This window comes from Protopterus annectens, chromosome 13.part0, assembly GCF_019279795.1.
Source record: "Protopterus annectens isolate FY-2018-M chromosome 13.part0, PAN1.0, whole genome shotgun sequence".
Lineage (NCBI taxonomy): Eukaryota > Metazoa > Chordata > Ceratodontiformes > Protopteridae > Protopterus > Protopterus annectens.
Genome location: NC_056747.1, coordinates 1,275,982,294 through 1,276,000,291, shown reverse-complemented (window position 1 = coordinate 1,276,000,291; position 17,998 = coordinate 1,275,982,294). Strand labels below are relative to the sequence as shown.

The following is a 17,998-nucleotide window of genomic DNA, read 5'->3' as shown; positions in this document are numbered from 1 at the left end:
GATTAGCTTTGTAGCCTCAAAGCAAGAGGTTCTTCATCAGGGCTACTCAGTGACTTAATTCAGAAATATTGGTTCTAAAAGATTACTGGGCAGAAAATGCTGTCTCACAAAGAAAAAAAAAAAAGAAGTGATGATTTGTCATTAGTAACCAAACAGACAGCTATGTGATGTTAAGTATGTTCCAAATGCCGTGCGCAATAAATCACACAAAAACTCCTTACCTTTGTCATCTGTGCTAACATATGAATATTTAACTGCACAGGAGTTGTAGTAAAACACATTTTATTTCCAAGGTTTCTGGCCTGCATTTTCCTCTCAAAAGCCCACTAAACCTTCATGACACAATTGTGAATTCTAAACATGTACTGTTTATATTGCAAGCTAAATTTCTTTTTGGCACATTACATGAAAGACATGCTACTGATTCATCAGGATTTCACTGAAATGGGAATCAGTTGCCTTGTTTTGTCAACTCTGCATTTTGTTGAAAACTTTACCTACTGCTAACAGCAAGACTACAGACCCGTGGGTTTAGGAAGTTTCTCCTTATCCCCCACTGCTGTGTGGTCTCAGAGTTAGAATATTTAGACCAAACAACAACGGGGCGACTGTAGGCTGCTTGTCTGGTGCCAGGATCTGTGATTCCACAAGGCCCCTATGATCCCTTAAGCCAGTGGGAGCCCACTTGAGAATGAAAGACCTGAGGAGCTCCACCCAAAAGGATATGCAGACAGACATGACAGAAATTACTATGCATACGTTAGAAGCAGGAAAGGCACTGTTTTAGAGTAGCATCTTGCCTTCACCAAGAAGGGCAACTAGATACAAAAACAAGATAATTGGTTTTAACAACTGGCTAAGTAGTTTGTATCATTCTATGGGGATACAGAATGTGGCAGCCTAGAATGAGAAGGTAAATAAAAGTTCCTGTTTTGCTAGGGATGGCTAACACCTGTCATACCAGGTCTTCTGCATACTGGCTAAAGCATTTGCTGCCCCCTAATGCCTTTTTTAGGTACAGCCCCCCCGAAATGGGCATTCCAACATAGAAAATTCAAACTCGGATTTGGACACCAAGGTGGCACTACTCAATACCAGGAGTATAAACAGAATAATGCCAGAACTTGAGACCCTTCCTCAATTTGAACACATTCGTAACAGACACATGGTTTACATGCAATAACAACACTCCCTGTATACCAGGGTTTAGCACCTGTAATGCCTTAAAACCCTCGGGAAACAGTGGGGAGTGTCTACATTTGTTACAAACACTACTCTTTCACATCAAATTACCCACAACCATAACTTGGAGCTTGTGGAGATCAAAATCACCCTTAACAAATCGAACTATTACTTCATTGTTAGCTACAGATCCCCATCAATGCCAACCACTAATCAGAGAAATTACCTCAAAACCATTGTGACATTAAAAATCAAACCAGTCTTACGCCTCTAAAGTAGTTGCAATGGTGAAGAAATTGCTTGAAACCACCACGAATTGAGTCAAACAGCATTTAATGGCAAAAGTAAAAACAGGAACAAGCGCTTTCACGCAATAGGATTGCGCTTCATCAGGTTACACTCTTTCAAAACCACCAACTTCTTTTATACTAATGCTTTATCTACAATAATTCAATTAACATGCTAATTAAATTAAATTAAGTTCATCTACATTATTAGTTTGCTAACATCAGCATCTAAATGTCCGTTCCAAACATAATATATGTAGTATTAAAACAAGCAGCATAGTGACATAATTCATGAATTCAGCAGCATAATAATATCCAAATTTGTGCAAAAAGTTCGTATCAGCATATATAAATGCCCCTTAATTAAAAATATAGTTAGTTAAGTACAATTCAGCATAGCAGGAAATAATGCCCATTTTTGGAAAAATAGGGCTGTTGGTAGAGTAGCAAAGAGTTCATATCAACATATGCAAATGTCCCCTAATTTAGAATGTAATTGATAAGTACAAGCCTGCTTAGCAGGAAATAATGCCCATTTTTGGAAAAATAGGGCTGTTGATAAAGTAGTACTTTCCATTCATTATTCCCAAAAGTTAAATCAGCAATTCTAAAAACTCATTTACAATTCATTTGTCATTTTGTTAAAAACAAGACTCTAAGCATAATAAGCATAATCTAAAATATATAATTAAGTCAGCCATTACTAGATAATCAGTGTTTAAAGGCACTAAAAGTAATATAGGCTTAAATATCCATTGCAGGAACATGACATTCACAAAGGCATTTATATTTGCCTTAGTCAATACTTAAACGGTACCCAGTCTCTTTCTAACTAATCATCATTGTAAAGAATATACCATTGCAAAAGTGTCATTAAAAAGTAAGAATAAGGCGGGAGCCAAGTGTTCCTATTTATATATAAGGATTATACACATATATCTGAGTGTCATATCTGCAAGTATCACTGAATAGGCTGTATTAGTTATAAGCAGATTCTACGAACAGAACCATAAGGCTATATACAATATTAGATAATAATGTTAATAAAGCAAGCATATAAAGCCTTATGTAAGTAATAAACATTATTAAATGTGCCGCATTACAAATAAATAGTCCTGTCCCTTAGATCAACCTTTTGTTTTCACCCTAAATTTGTATATATTAGATGAACAATCCACAGCTATAGGATCTAAAAAGCTCAGATCAAGATACATAGTATAAGAATCGCTATAACAAATGACAAAAAGACGCGAATACAGCTAGCTGAAACTATATTAATTAAGTCGCCAAGACAATTATTTATATATATTAATAAAATATAACATATATAATATGCGGCTGCATAGTCATGCAAGAACAACCACATAAAGAATTTTAGCGAAGACCATGCTGAGAGTCATTAACAAAATTCATTAGTAAAAAATTTTCATTCATATACATAGTGCCATTAAAAATATGCACACGTTAAACTAATAAAAAACATAATTTGGAAAACAACGAACTAATGTATTTATAGACAATAGAATGAGTTTCACATTAAATAAAAAGGCTTAAAATTATATTACAAACAATAAGAGCAAAGACAAAAATATTATAATAGTATTAATTTTACAGCAGGTGAATCATACATAATTAGCCATTCATATGTTATCAAAAAGCTGACTGACCCAGTATTATTAAAGTATCTCTTTTTACTTCTTAGTCAAATCGGGAATAATTATTTCAGGGAGAATACTTTAGCGTGATGCGTTTCACTACATCACAGTCTAAACTAGACATTCAAATTAATGTTCCAGGAGACTGTAATACATATAAATTCCCCATATATTTTCAAAGGAAAAAATTTTTATATTAGGTCGGATATAATAGAAAATGACAGTCAATGATTAATATGAGAGAAAGCTCTCTTACTCATGTGAGTTCTGTTATAACAGATATACGCATGATATCCTTAGAAGTTTTTAGAAGGAATGGCATATTACTATATGGTGTTCATATTGACCATAAGCAGATTATATACTGAATGGTCATGATATTATAAGATTTTTTACCATTTCAGCATTTTGAGTTTGTACAGATCCTGTCATATTGGACACTACTATTAGATCTTTAACAAGAAAGTGTATTTCCATTAAATACAGATAGACATACTAAACATAGCCAAGCTAAAAGCTGAGAAGCTGAGAACTGGGGAGACTAAAAGAAAAGAAATGGAACAACCATTTAAGTTATGGTCCAAATATTAACTAGGTCCTACTAAAGCTGGACGAAGATTGACTATTGTATTCAGACCTGGTGGTATGTGAGCCTTTAGCCTTAAAATCCATCTTAGTTCAAAGTTTTCCAAGGTGTTCATATGGTCGCCCTCCCTCCTATTATGCTCAACTATCTGCAGTACCTGAAATGAAAACCTATGCTCAGGATAAGAGCTACAATGTAGTGCCAAAGCATTATTAAGATTGTTCCTTCTAATATTATATATGTGATCATAAATTCGATCCCTTAGCCTCCGAGAGGTCAAACCCACATAGTAAGCCTCACAAGATGTACAATTTGCCAAATAGACCACGTTCTTAGTATTGCAATTTGCATAGAACGTGGATACTATATCTAGTTGGGTACCTTGAAGAGAAGGCTCCTGCTTTTTTGAGATGTATCCACAAAAGGAACATTTACCACATGGAAAGGTACCTGTCTTCATGTGGGATCTTATATCAATAGATGTGTTGATTAATTTCTCCTTACATAGAAGTCTTTTCAGATTCATACAGTTTATATATCTGAAAGTTGGTCTCCCATTAACAACTTCTGAAATAGATGGATCTGAGAGTAAGATCTTCCAGTTACTTTTCACTATTTCAGTTAAATATTGTACATCATTAGTAAATTTTATATCATAGGTCAAAATATTGGTTGGGTTCTTAGTGGATCTTTGGTAACTAAAGAATTTCTTAGTTTGTGATGGCATATTGGTAGATATGGGTTCACATATTTCATCTATCAATTTTGTTGGGTAACCCCTATCTATGAAATATTTCTTCTGGGTAGTTAAGACATCTAATGCATCCAACTTATCACTACAGATCCTATTTATCCTACTTACTTGATTTTTTACTATATTACAAAAGATATGTCGTGGGTGTAGGCTGTCATAATGGAGGATCCCATTCCTCCAACAGGATTTCCTGTAGAGTGTCGTTGCTAACTTGCATTCATTAACTTTCTTAATGTTGATGTCCAAAAAGTTTATACTGTGGCAAGAGATGTCATAACTAAATTTAAAAAATGAAGTGACGCTGTTCATATAACTAATAAATGAAATGAGGCCACTTTCATCTCCATTCCATAACAATAGAATGTCATCAACGAAACGTCTATATAGTATGACATTCTTAAATCTAGGATCCTGGAAGATGTATTCCTTTTCCCATTCTAAAACGACAAGGTTGGCGTAGGCATTGGCACAGGGGGTGCCCATGGCAACCCCCCATGTCTGTGCATACGCCACACCGTCGTAAAGGAAAACATTATTATTCAAGACTAAATCTAATAGACAGCATATGTTCATAGTCTCACCATTCTCAATGCCCATTTGCATCATGTGGGCTCTTACTGCATCAATACCATATTCATTTGGAATTTTAGTAAAAAGGCTTTCAATATCCAGGGTTACTAATAGGGTCTCATTTGTCAGTCTATCAGCTACCATGTTTGATTTAAGATCATCCAAAAGCTTAAAGGAATCAAGAAGTATCGTAGGTACTTGTTTCACTAAAGTTCCTAATTTAGTCTGTATATATGTGGATGCATTATATGTTACCCAGTGGTCACCTGACACAATAGGACGTAAGGGTGGTGGAAACTTATCTTTATGCAGCTTCGGCAAGCCTTTTATAATGGGAATCAGAGGAAGTTCTATTAGCAAAAAATCATATAAGGGCTTGTCAATAGATCTAGTCATTAGCATGTCATACAATGTGTCATGAACATATTGTATCAACGATGTTATTTGTAGTTTATCAATTTCTTTATATGCGGCATCATTTTTCAGCATATTAAGCATTAAATTATGGTAGAAAGTTACATCCATTGCCACGATCCCCCCTCCCTTGTCAGCTGGCTTAAACACAAGGTTAGGATCATTACATAATGCTTTCAGCTCAAGAACTTCTTCCATTTTTAAATTCACAAAAATATTCCTTTTCATAGGGTTATCATAGTATTGGTAAAAATCTCGTTCATTTGTTTTCAGGAAACAATCAACTGTGTGTGTCAAGGGAGGTATGAAGGTACTTTTCCTTCTACAAACAGAGTCATTACTAGTCAGATCAGGCAATTTATCTTTAAATAACAACCTAAGGGAAAGTTTCCTACAGAACATGCGTAGTCCTATCAGAGTATCTGAGATGTTACTATATTGGGAAGGAATGAAGGACATACCCTTATTCATAATACTCATCTCATTCGACGAAAAAGTCCTGGATGATAAATTAAAAAACAGGCAGTTCACATCATCATTCTTTTTTTCTTCTGTTCCGATACATCCTTTGGGTGTTTCTGTAAGGTTCATTTCTTCAATCTTCTTCTCTGTTCTTGTACATCTCCCGACAGTTTCCTTTTGCCTCTCCCCCGACTGTTGGATCGAGCTCGTACTGCCTCCTTGTAGGGAAGGGGAAAATTTAGAGGTATAGGTGCCATTAACTTGGTTATTGATCCAGTTGTTTTAGGTTTTGCACCTGATGTATTTGAAAAAATCAGTCCTTGTTGATTGCAAGGTAATGAAGATACTGGAGTATCGGATGGTGCAGATATATCATTACGGACATCTGTTATTTGTGGTCTCGCATCAGGGACATCTGTCTGTGAATCTACACGGATATCACTACTCGGGCCCCGAGGAATATCTACTTGATTTATATTCTCATTGCTGTTGTTTGAATTTAGATGAGATCTCGGCCATACAAAGATACGGCCGAGGCAAAAGTCCTCACAGTCTCGTTTCAATTTCTTGATTTTGATCTGCTCCAGCTTACTGCTATACAGCGACAGTTGCCTATTCATGGCTTGTATCTTTGCTTTACAAAATTCAGAAAGATGAGTAGTGATTAATAAATTATATTGTTCTTCCACTTTCTTCAACAACTCAGCTTCGAGCGGTGTAAAGTAATCCAATAATAACTGGATATATTTAAATCCAAAGTCAATATTTAGTCTCTGCCATTGCCGTAACAGCTCTGGCTGGCTATCCCCGTAAGCCCACTTGAGAATGAAAGACCTGAGGAGCTCCACCCAAAAGGATATGCAGACAGACATGACAGAAATTACTATGCATACGTTAGAAGCAGGAAAGGCACTGTTTTAGAGTAGCATCTTGCCTTCACCAAGAAGGGCAACTAGATACAAAAACAAGATAATTGGTTTTAACAACTGGCTAAGTAGTTTGTATCATTCTATGGGGATACAGAATGTGGCAGCCTAGAATGAGAAGGTAAATAAAAGTTCCTGTTTTGCTAGGGATGGCTAACACCTGTCATACCAGGTCTTCTGCATACTGGCTAAAGCATTTGCTGCCCCCTAATACCTTTTTTAGGTACAGCCCCCCCGAAATGGGCATTCCAACATAGAAAATTCAAACTCGGATTTGGACACCAAGGTGGCACTACTCAATACCAGGAGTATAAACAGAATAATGCCAGAACTTGAGACCCTTCCTCAATTTGAACACATTCGTAACAGACACATGGTTTACATGCAATAACAACACTCCCTGTATACCAGGGTTTAGCACCTGTAATGCCTTAAAACCCTCGGGAAACAGTGGGGAGTGTCTACATTTGTTACAAACACTACTCTTTCACATCAAATTACCCACAACCATAACTTGGAGCTTGTGGAGATCAAAATCACCCTTAACAAATCGAACTATTACTTCATTGTTAGCTACAGATCCCCATCAATGCCAACCACTAATCAGAGAAATTACCTCAAAACCATTGTGACATTAAAAATCAAACCAGTCTTACGCCTCTAAAGTAGTTGCACTCAGCACTTCCTAAACTTCATTAACACTAATGCACTGAACCAAATTAGAAAAGGTACAGTTGTGTACACTTATCATAAATGTAGATGTTCGAGTGTATTCACTGTTGCAGACATTACATTTGGGTTATCTGCTTGCAGGTAGCCCTCAGTCGGGCTGATTAACAAAGTATTGGGTCCTGCATCGGTTGCTGTCCCTTCTTCCATGACGTCAGGTCGTAGAGGTATAAAACATGCAGCCGACGCCATTACATCAGTTTTTCTTGCTCCAGATGTCAGGTGCCCCCCTAATGGGAAGCAATTAAATATAAAAGTACAAAGATATACCTCCAACAAAAAAGCAAATACACCAAAAAGGCTTTTGAGCATAGTAAAGGAAAGTAGAGGTATAGCCAAAAGAAGTTAGGGGGCTGGAGGGAGGGTAACAAGGACTGCAACAGTGAATACACTCGAACATCTACATTTATGGTAAGTGTACACAACTGTACTATGTTCTTCGTGTTTCACTGTTGCAGTCATTACATTTGGGTAGATTCCCAAAGCTATGGTTGGGAGGAGGAGTTTATACAGCATTAGGGCCAGCTATAAGGCCCTGCAAGACCGCAATGGCAAAGCCAGCTTTGGATTTAGAGAAAATTGGCAAATGGGAATGCTTGGTGAAGGTATGTACAGAACTCCAGGTAGAAGCTTTTAGGATGTTCCTGGTAGGGATACCTCTGACAAAGGCTGTAGATGTAGATGCAGCCCTGGTTGAATGTGGTCTAATCCCCTGTGGGGTAGGTTTTCCATGGTGCTTATAGCAGAAATGAATACAATGGCCTATCCATTTAGAGATGATTTGCTTTGAAATGGCCTTACTCTCTGCCCCTGCAGCAAATGCAACCAGCAGCTGTTCAGATTTCCTGAGAGGTTTAGTCCTGCCCAAATAAAATCTAAGTTGTCTGTGTATATCAAAGGAGAGCAGTATTCACTCTCCTTTGTTCTGTGGATTAGAAAAGAAGGTTGGCAAATGAATGGACTGATTAAGGGCCACACTGGATACCACCTTGGGCATGAAGGAGGGATTGGTCCTGAGGGACACCCTATCCGCATGAAAAATGATGAAAAGGCTCCACTGCCATGAGGGCCTGTAATTCAGATACCCTTCTAGCTGAAGTGATGGCTAAAAAGAAGGCTGTTTTCCAAGAAAGGAATTTCAACTCTGTATTTGCCACTGGCTCAAAAGGAGGTAGAGTGAGTTTTCCCAATACAAAGTTAAGGTCCCAGGCTGGATTAGGGGCTCTCCTGGGTGGTCTTAAGTTCTTGGCCCCTCTGAGGAACTGCTTCAGCAGTGGATGAGAGAAGAGGGGTGGTTCGGTGCTGAAATGGCTGAGGCATGAATTCGGACGGAGGAAAAGGAAAGGCCCTTGTGAAGCATCTCAGTTAGGTATTGAAGAATCTGAGGTAAACTGGGCGTTGCTGTGCCCATCCCCTGAGCTTGGTTCCAGGAACAGAATCTTTTCCATTTTTCAGCATAGGATTTTCTAGTACTAGGCCTCCTTGCCTCCAAAATGACATCCAAACACTTGCTTACTGAGGGATGGTAACGGAGAGATTAGGTAATTAGCCAGGCTGCCAGGTTCAGGGTTTGAAGCTGTGGGTGCAGAATCTGGCCCTCCTGCTGGGATAGCAGGATAGGGGTCTGAGGCAGGTGCCACGGTGCCAGCAGTGACACACTGCGCAAAAGGGGGTACCAGTGTTGGCGTGGCCAGTCTGGTGCAATCAGTACCGTCCTTGGTTTGTCCTGTTTGATCTTTAGTAGTACCTTGGAGAGGAGAGGCAGAGGGGGAAAGGCATAAAATGATAGGTTTTTCCAAGTGAAGGACAGGGCATCCACTTTCTAAGCTTGTTTGTGGGGAATCCTTGTGCAGAATTTTTCCAATTGGTAGTTCTGGGGGGAGGCCAACAGGTCTATATCTGGGCTCCCCCATTTGTTTCTCAACATGTTGAATATCTTTGGTTTTAGTTTCCACTCGTGTGGGTCCATGAGATTTCTGCTTAGGTCATCTGCCAGTGTGTTTAGCTTTCCTGGCTGGAACTGAGCCTGCAGGTGCACTTGGTAGCTCAAGGCTGTGTTCCACAGAGCCATGGCTAGTCTGCAGAGAGGATATGAGTGGGTTCCCCCTGCTTGTTTATGTACCACATAACAGTGTGGTGTCTGTCTTTACCATTAATTGCCCTGGAAGGATGAGGTCCTTGAAGACTGTCAGAGCATTCTGTACAGCTAACATTTCTTTCTGATTGACGTGCAGGTGCATTTGACTTGGATCCCATTTGCCCTGAATGCACTTCCCTGCCAAGTGAGCCCCCCATACATAGTCTGATGCGTCTGTTATTAGGGTTCGGGCAGCAGGGGTTAGAGTGAATGGCAGTCCCTTGTTCTGGTGACAGGCGTCTGCTCACCAAAGGAACTCTATCTGTAGACAAGGAATGATAGGAATCATTGCTTCTAGATCCTGAGAATGTTGACACCATAGGCTTTTTAGATACCATTGTAGTTTCCTCATATGCAGTCTTGCATATGGAATTAGTAGAATGCAGGAGGCCATGAACCCCAGGGCTTGCAGTATTTTCCTTGCAGACAGCTGTGTCTTTGTGGCCAGTAGTTTGAAGTAGGCTGTCGAATGAGCTTGTTTTTCTGGCGTGAGAAAAGCCACCTGGGAAGTTGTGTTCAAGCTTGCTCCCAGGAATACAATTTGTTGGCAAGGTACAAGATGTGATTTATTTTCGTTTATGGTGTACCCCAGAGAAGTTAGCAATTTCTATACAAACGCCAGATGATTCAATAGTATGGCCTGGTTTTCTGCCTGAATTAGACAATCGTCCAGGTATGGATATATCTGGATATTTCTTTGCCTGCAAAATGCAATGACTGGAGTTAAGCACTTTGTGAATACCCTGGGCGCAGTAGATAAGCCAAAGGGCAGTGCAGAGAACTGATAGTGTATGTAGCCTGCTTTGAAGCGTAGGCATCTTCTGCAGGATTCCCTTATTGGGATGTGCAGATAAGCTTTCTTTAAATCCAGAGTTGCCAACCAGGCATCTTTGCCTAGCATAGGAAGCAGCTGGTGAAGAGTTAGCATCTTGAATTTTGGAATCACCAAAAATGTGTTTAGGATAGAGAGGTCCAGTACAGGACGCCAGGAGTTGTCTTTTCTGGGCACCAGGAAAAGTCTTGAGTAGAAACCTTGTCCCTGTTCCTCTTCTGGAACAGACTGAATAGCCCTGATGCTTAAGAGAGCGAGAATTTGCTTTTGAGCCTCTGCCCACTGATTTGGGTGTAGGTCTGGACAACCATTTGGGGTTGGTAAGGAGCGAAAGTGGAATCTGTATCCTTGGGAGACTATATGTAAAACCCATTTGTCCTGGGTAATGCGTTCCCAATTTTTTGCCTGCCGGGCAATCTTTCCTCCTAAAGGCAGTTGGGCAGGGCTTGGAAAATTTTAAGTTAAGTCATTGAGACAGTTTACCATAGGGGGAGTCTTACCACTCCCTGCATTGGAAGTGGGAGCCCCCCACTACTTAGCCCTGTGGTACCTTGGGACTGAAGCCTGGGTGTTCTGCTGGTTCTGGGTTTGGACTGAGAAGGCCTGGAAGAGGCAGGAAAGGACCAATTCTTAGAGAGCCAATGCCTACTAAATCTGGGAGGCTGTACTTGCAGGAAATCTTTAACAGTTTGCATAGATTTAGCTTTTTCCTCCATCTTTTTAAGTACTTCTTCTGCTTTGTTGCCAAACAGGCAGTCTTGGTTTAAGGGAGCACCAGGCAATTTAGCTTTAACATGATCTGGCAAAGACTGCTCCTTAAGCCAAGCATGCCTACTAATTACAGACCCGGTGACAGCAGCTCTGCAAGACGCCTCTAGTGAATCAAAGCCACACTGCAAAGTATGTTTTCCAACTTGTTCAGCAGAATGCATTAAATCTTGTAAATTTTTATTTTCAGCACAGTCAGGAATCAACATCATTTTCTGTTTAAGCAATCCAATAATATGCTGCTGATACTTTAACATATGAAACTGTCAGTTTAAGGCCCTAATGACCAAGGTTGCAGAAGTGTATACCTTCTTACCTCATCTATCCAGAACCTTGGAATCTCTATCAGAGGGGGTAGGATTTTTGGCAGTAGTAGCCTTAATGCCCTTGGGTCCCTGTGAAATGGTCTCTGGATCCGCAGTAGGATTTTTAAAAAGGAACTTGTGAGAATCAGGTACCCTGTAATAACTATCAGGTTTTCTGGGAGCAGGAGGTAAAGAGTCAGGGGCCAAGCTAGATTCCGAAAAGGCATCATCAACAATGTCCAGTACAGGGGGGGATAGCTAAAAGCCTGTGTTGGGGCAAGAGTAAGAAATCCCTAAGCCTCTTTTTAGAGTCAGAGTAATCCTGGCTTTCCCAGCGAAAATGCTCCCTAAGAGTTTGCAAGGTTTCACCAAAAGAGAAATCCTCTGGGGGGGGGGGGGCAGAGGGAATAGAGTTCTCTGCGTCAGAATCCTCATAGGTAGATAAGGGTAAATTCTGGTCACCAGAGGAAACAGAAATTTCAGAATCCTGATCGGAAGTATCATAAATAAACTCAGTCATAGGTCTCTTAGAGGGGGAAGGTTGGCTTCCCCTGATTAAAGTAATAAGGTCTTCAGCCATTTTTATAATTTGTTTTTTAGGTACAGAGACCTGACCATGCGGTCTGGGCATCGTTTTTCTAGGCATGGATCGATTTTAGGCCTTGAAGAAGAAGATGGCATCAGTTTAGTATGCAAGTCAGTAGGCCTGAATACACCCTCAGAAGCCAGTGCCTGCACAGCGGCTCCGGACCCATCCAAGGTAGAGACATCCGCAGGTTCCACAGTTGAAGCATCTCGCAGCATACCAGACTTCGAATGGGTCTCAGTAGAGGCCTGCGAATCTAAAGTAGCAGGTATCAGGGTCTGCGAAAGTACCGGTGAACTGGCGACTAGCTTAGGAGAAGCATCGTCGGCAGATTTGGACATATGCGGTCTGTCTCATTCTTTATCTTTGCGTTTTTTTCGGAATGTCGGTAGTCAGGTGGCTTACCGAAGCCATTTCTGGATAATTGAACCGAGTACCAAAATATTTAGAAGCGTAAATAAACAGACAATGAATAGTTCATTGTTTCAATAAGGCACAAAACCGACAGCGAGGTACATCGTTGTCAGGGCCTAGGCAAGGAATGCAGTACAAATGAAAATCTTTATAAGGTATTTGCTTTCCACAAGAAATACAATTATTGACTTTTACTGACATCAGTTTAGAGCAATAAAAAGTTTCCCCAACGGGGTACTTAGCTTAGTTGAAGACTTCGGTTCTAAAACTCGAAAATGAAAATTTCAGAAGTCAGCCGACCGGCACTTGCGAACTGCTTCTGCTTCAGGGCACCGCACAGCAAGAAAAACTGATGTAACAGCATTGGCTGCATGCTTTATACCCCTGACTACCTGATGTCATGGAAGATGAGACAGCAAGCGAAGCAGGACCCAAGACTTTGTTAATCAGGCTGACTGAGGGCTACTGCAAGCAGATAACCCAAATGTGATGACTGCAACAGTGAAACACGAAGAACATCAGTAACCTTTTCTCCTTCAAATCAGTCCCAACTTTATATATTAAATCACTCCTTCTGAAGCTTAAACTCGCTCTCCCTCCTCAGTTTCCCACCTACTTTCCTCAAATTAGTTGCAGAATCCATAGCCTATCCAGTATCCCTCTTAATTAATAGATCTATCCAGGAAGCAACAGTACCAGACATTTGGAAATCCTTCTTCACTATCCGCTTGCATAAAGGGGGGGAACTCAACAGACCCCTCAAAACTTCATCCAATTGCCATCCTCTCTCCTCTTTACAAACTTATGGAAAAATGTCTACACTCACAACTCCTAAACTATCTCCTCCAACACAACCTCCTCACTCCCACCCAACATGGCTTCTGCCCTAACCATAGCACCTCTACAGCCCTCCTGCCGTTTACACATACAACAGCTGAGGCCCGTGACAAAAACCTCTCTAGTATCAGGTCTTCTCTACCTCTCAAAAGCCTTCGACACTGTCTCTCACCCTTTACTTCTAACTAAACCTTACAGCCTCAGTCTATCTCCCTCCACCATAGCCTCCTTCTCTAGTTATCTGTCTCATAGACAGCAGTCTGTTCGATGGCTCTCCTCCTGCTCACCCCACCTCCCAGTGACAACTGGGGTGCCTCAAGGCTCCATCTTGGGTCCCCTCCTGTTCAATATCTTTACAAATGAACTTCATACCTCCTGCAAACTATCTGCTCTAATCCAATACGCTGATGATTCAACTCTCATCTGCACTTACAACAATATCTCTGACCTTCACTCTCTCACCCAGGACACCTTTCTATCTGTTGAAAAATGGCTTGCTGATAATCTACTCATCCTAAACCCTAAAAATAAACTCATGCTATTCCTCCCACGGACTCTCTCTCACCTAAAATCTACCTTTCTCATCTCATCCTCCAATAACACCGCCATACAACCTAACACAAAACTTCTAGGAGCCATCACTGATGTCGAACTTAAATTTAACATACACATCCTTCAAAGTATAAAAAAACTCACCAAAAGCTGGGTATGCTCTACCAAAACCATAGATTCCTGACCTATGATGCTAGACGGTCCCTGGCACAGGCTCTTCTTCTCCCCTCCTTTCTCTATGCCACCCCAATACTAATATTCAATCCACTATTCTGGCCAAACTCCAACAAACCTACCACAAAATAGCAAGCTTCATCACAAACTCCCCACATAACTCACACCACTGCCTCACACTTTTGTAGTTCACTGCTTAAAATCCGCCTCTGGGTGTTTTTTTCTGGCTATACTGCTCAGACAAGCTCCACGTGGGTTTACAGAGTGGTCCTAGCAGCAAGGAACTCGAAAAAGCGACTACCTTCTGGATTTAAGTATCTTTGCTTTTTTTTCACTGGAAATAGCTTCTGTTGCTTACTTTGAACTAGCCTGAACTGTTTTTTTACTGATTACTGCATTTATTTTAAAATATGCACTTAAAGTTACATTTAGTCGAATTTAATTGAAAGTTTGCTTGTTTGTTTGTTTAATTTAACTGTGGAGGCTGCCCACTAAAGTGTGCTAGCCCGTGTAACTAATTTATCACTGTCTCTGCATTTTCTGTGTGTTTCTACAAAAAAAAACAAAAAAATAATCCTTGTTTTCCCGCCTTCCTCGACTAGTTTAGACCAGTATACTGGCATTGCCGTATTCTGGGCTGTGGTGTAGTTCCTGTGTTGTCCATTACCTTACTTGGATAGAAGGAAGTTTCTTTGCTCACCAGTGGGAGTGGGGAGCCTTGAGCAGCCTACCTGTCCTTGGGGGAAGTGACCTCAGCACAAGAAGCTGTAGTAATTGGTTGTTTGGGACCATTCCTAGCTCTTTTGTAGTTCACTGCTTAAAATCCGCATTTGCACAGCTTTGCACGGTCGTGCGCATAGCGCAGCGCCGGTTAAACTTTTTCTGGCTCCGCCAAGTCTGCTCTTCAATTTTTCCCTTAGAACTGTTCTACTTGCAATCTAAACAGCCTATACTCTATCTGAAAAGCTCAGCACTTGCTCCTAAAGCAATTTTTACGCAGGTAAAGCACTCTTAAACAAAAGAAAGTACTTCATTCACCTAAATTCTGTTGAGTACCCATTTCCCTATAGGTCCTTTCTGACTCAGTTACACAGCAATCTTTTTCACTATTTCTAGCATGTCGAAGGGTCAGTTGCTGGCATCCTCTCCTGTTCAGCTGGTGAATCTGGGAATCTTGAGGCAATGTTACAATTGCCTCATGTACACAGACAACCCTCTCCTCCTCCCAACAAATACAAATATATGCGAGAGATGCAACTATATAGCCAAACTGGAGGCTGAGCTCTCTCAATTCAGTACTGGCAAGACCAGTCAGGAGGAGAAGGTAACCACGCACACCACAAACCCAGTCTCACATAGAACTATCACAACTGCAAACCAAACACATAAACACACAAAAACATACTCGGAGGCTGATTAAAAATCTACCAAAATAACAGAGGCCTCCAAAGCAGACACCCAAGCAACCACCACCTCAAGACATAGCACATGCAACACATAGTTCACAAAGTCAATGTGCTAAACAGTCACAGCCCTTAAGGCCAAACAACATGCCAGACACACTTGTAATAGGTGACTCCATAGTCAGACACACTGACGTCCCGCTCACCAGACTGAACAAGGAAAAGGTCACAGTAAGCTGCCTGTCGGGAGCTAGAATCCACCACATAACACAAGCACTCAGGTCACTCCACAGCAAGTACAAATATGACTCAGTCATTGTACATGCCGGTGTGAACGACCTGAGACGTACCTCCCTGGACTACATGAAAAGAGACATAGAGGAGCTCTCTGATTATGTAGCCCAGGCCGGTATGACCCTGACCCAGAGCAGCATCTTACCCTCACCAAGAATGATGCCGCAGTACAAAGACAAAATGATCAGTTTTAACAATTGGCTTAATTACTGGTGTCATTCTAAGTGGATCCAATGTCTGTCTGCTTGGGATGACATGCTTGACACGCCACGCTGCTTCGCAAGGGATGGCTTGCACCTGTCACCCCTGGGCTTCCGGATATTGGCCAAGGCTCTTGCCACCCCCATAGTGCCTTTTTAGGCAAGGCTCAAATGACAAACCTACCTCCCTAGAAAACACAAGTGGAAAAAAACTAAGGGTAATGCTGCTCAATGCCAGAAGTCTAAACCTCAAGATGCACGCCCTCGAAGCCCTCCTCAGTATGGAGAACATCGATGTCTGTGCAGTGACTGAAACCTGGTTCAAGGCTCCTGAGAGCACCCCAGCACTATCAGGTTTTACCTCATATCATGCTTTCCGGCCCCAAAACTTGGACCGAACCACAAAAGGAGGGAGTATCCATTTTCATCAAAGATACCCACACCTCCAGGTTAGTGGCAACGCATAAGCATCGGAGACTATCCAGGTGCAACTAACCATAGGCAAAACTGCCTTACAGTTTGTAGCATGTAACAGACCACCCTCTCAAACTCAGGAACCCCACACAGCCTTCCTGAAGACACTGGAGAGTATGAATGTCTCTCCAAATACCATCATTTTGTGAGACTTCAACTACCCAAACATAGACTGGGAACATTACTCAAGCCCAAACACCCTAGCCCAAAGGTTCCTAGAATTCATAAACTCAAATGCAATGGAACAACTAGTCACCATTCCCACAAGAGGAGACAATATACTAGACCTGATCATCACAAACATGGGGACAAAATGCTCCACACCGGAAGTATATCCCTCTTTGGTAAGATCAGACCATAAATTAATCTCACTGGAAATCCACATCCCGCCCCCACTCCCTGCACAAAAGGCCACAGTGAAGAACTTCTCAAAAGCCAACTTCACACTTCTTAAGACTGAAGTGGTATCCTTCAAGGCCCCTGGGCCAGTGGAAACCACAACCCACACTGCTGAATCCTTTGCAAATGCCTTCTATGGGCACCTTCAAGAATGCATGGATCATGCAATCCCAAATAAAACCAAGACCCATTCCCCCAAAGGCAGGCGCCCGGTCTGGTGGACCCCAGCCATAAACAAACTTTACAACAGGAGGAGGAAGCTACTACATGACAGAGCAAAATCCCTAAAAGGGAAGGCATCTCTGATCAGTACTAGCAAAAAACTACGATCACTCATAAAATCATCTAAGGCCAACTTTGAGAGAAAAATCACAAAAGACAATCACAAGGCCTTCTTTAGCTATGTTAGAAACCTGGGTGGAAACTCCCAGATATGCTCAAAGTTAGTCCAAAATGACACAAAATACACTGAACCCACTGACATTGCCAACATTCTGGCAGACAGGTTCAGTGCAAATTTCTCCTCCCCCCTCAGACCCAAAAGGAGAAATAACTATCCCAGCAGAGTGTAGCCTCCCTAACATCTCAGATGCCCAGGTGAGAGCCGCCCTCTCTAAAGCTAAAAACACAGCATCAATGGGACCGGATGGTGTCCCGGGCTGTGTGCTACATGAACTCCAAGAGGAACTAAACCCACACATAAGGCTGCTGTTTAATCTTAGCCTTACTACAGGATACGTACCCAAAGAGTGGCGTACGGCAACAGTGGTCCCACTTCACAAAGGCGGTGCTTCTACGGACCCTGGAAATTACCGCCCATTAAGCTTGACGAGCCTGGTCTGCAAAGCTATGGAGAGGACCATTATGGAACTCATAAACAAAGACATTGGGGACCTACAGACATTCGATCCTACCCAATTTGGCTTTGTCAAGGGCAGATCCTGCCTTTTGAACTTGGTCGACTTTTTTGAAACAGTCACTAAGGCCATTGATGAGGGTAAGGCAGTTCACACAGCCTACCTTGACCTTGCAAAAGCCTTTGACACAATACCCCACTC

General features: G+C 41.4%; 1 protein-coding gene across 2 annotated transcripts in view; it reads right to left on the bottom strand.

Annotated features, from left to right (window-relative positions):
- Positions 1–17,998, bottom strand: part of PCGF2 (polycomb group ring finger 2) — a 718,202-nt gene that overhangs the window by 478,352 nt on the left and 221,852 nt on the right. The gene's annotated exons all lie outside the window — the stretch shown is intronic.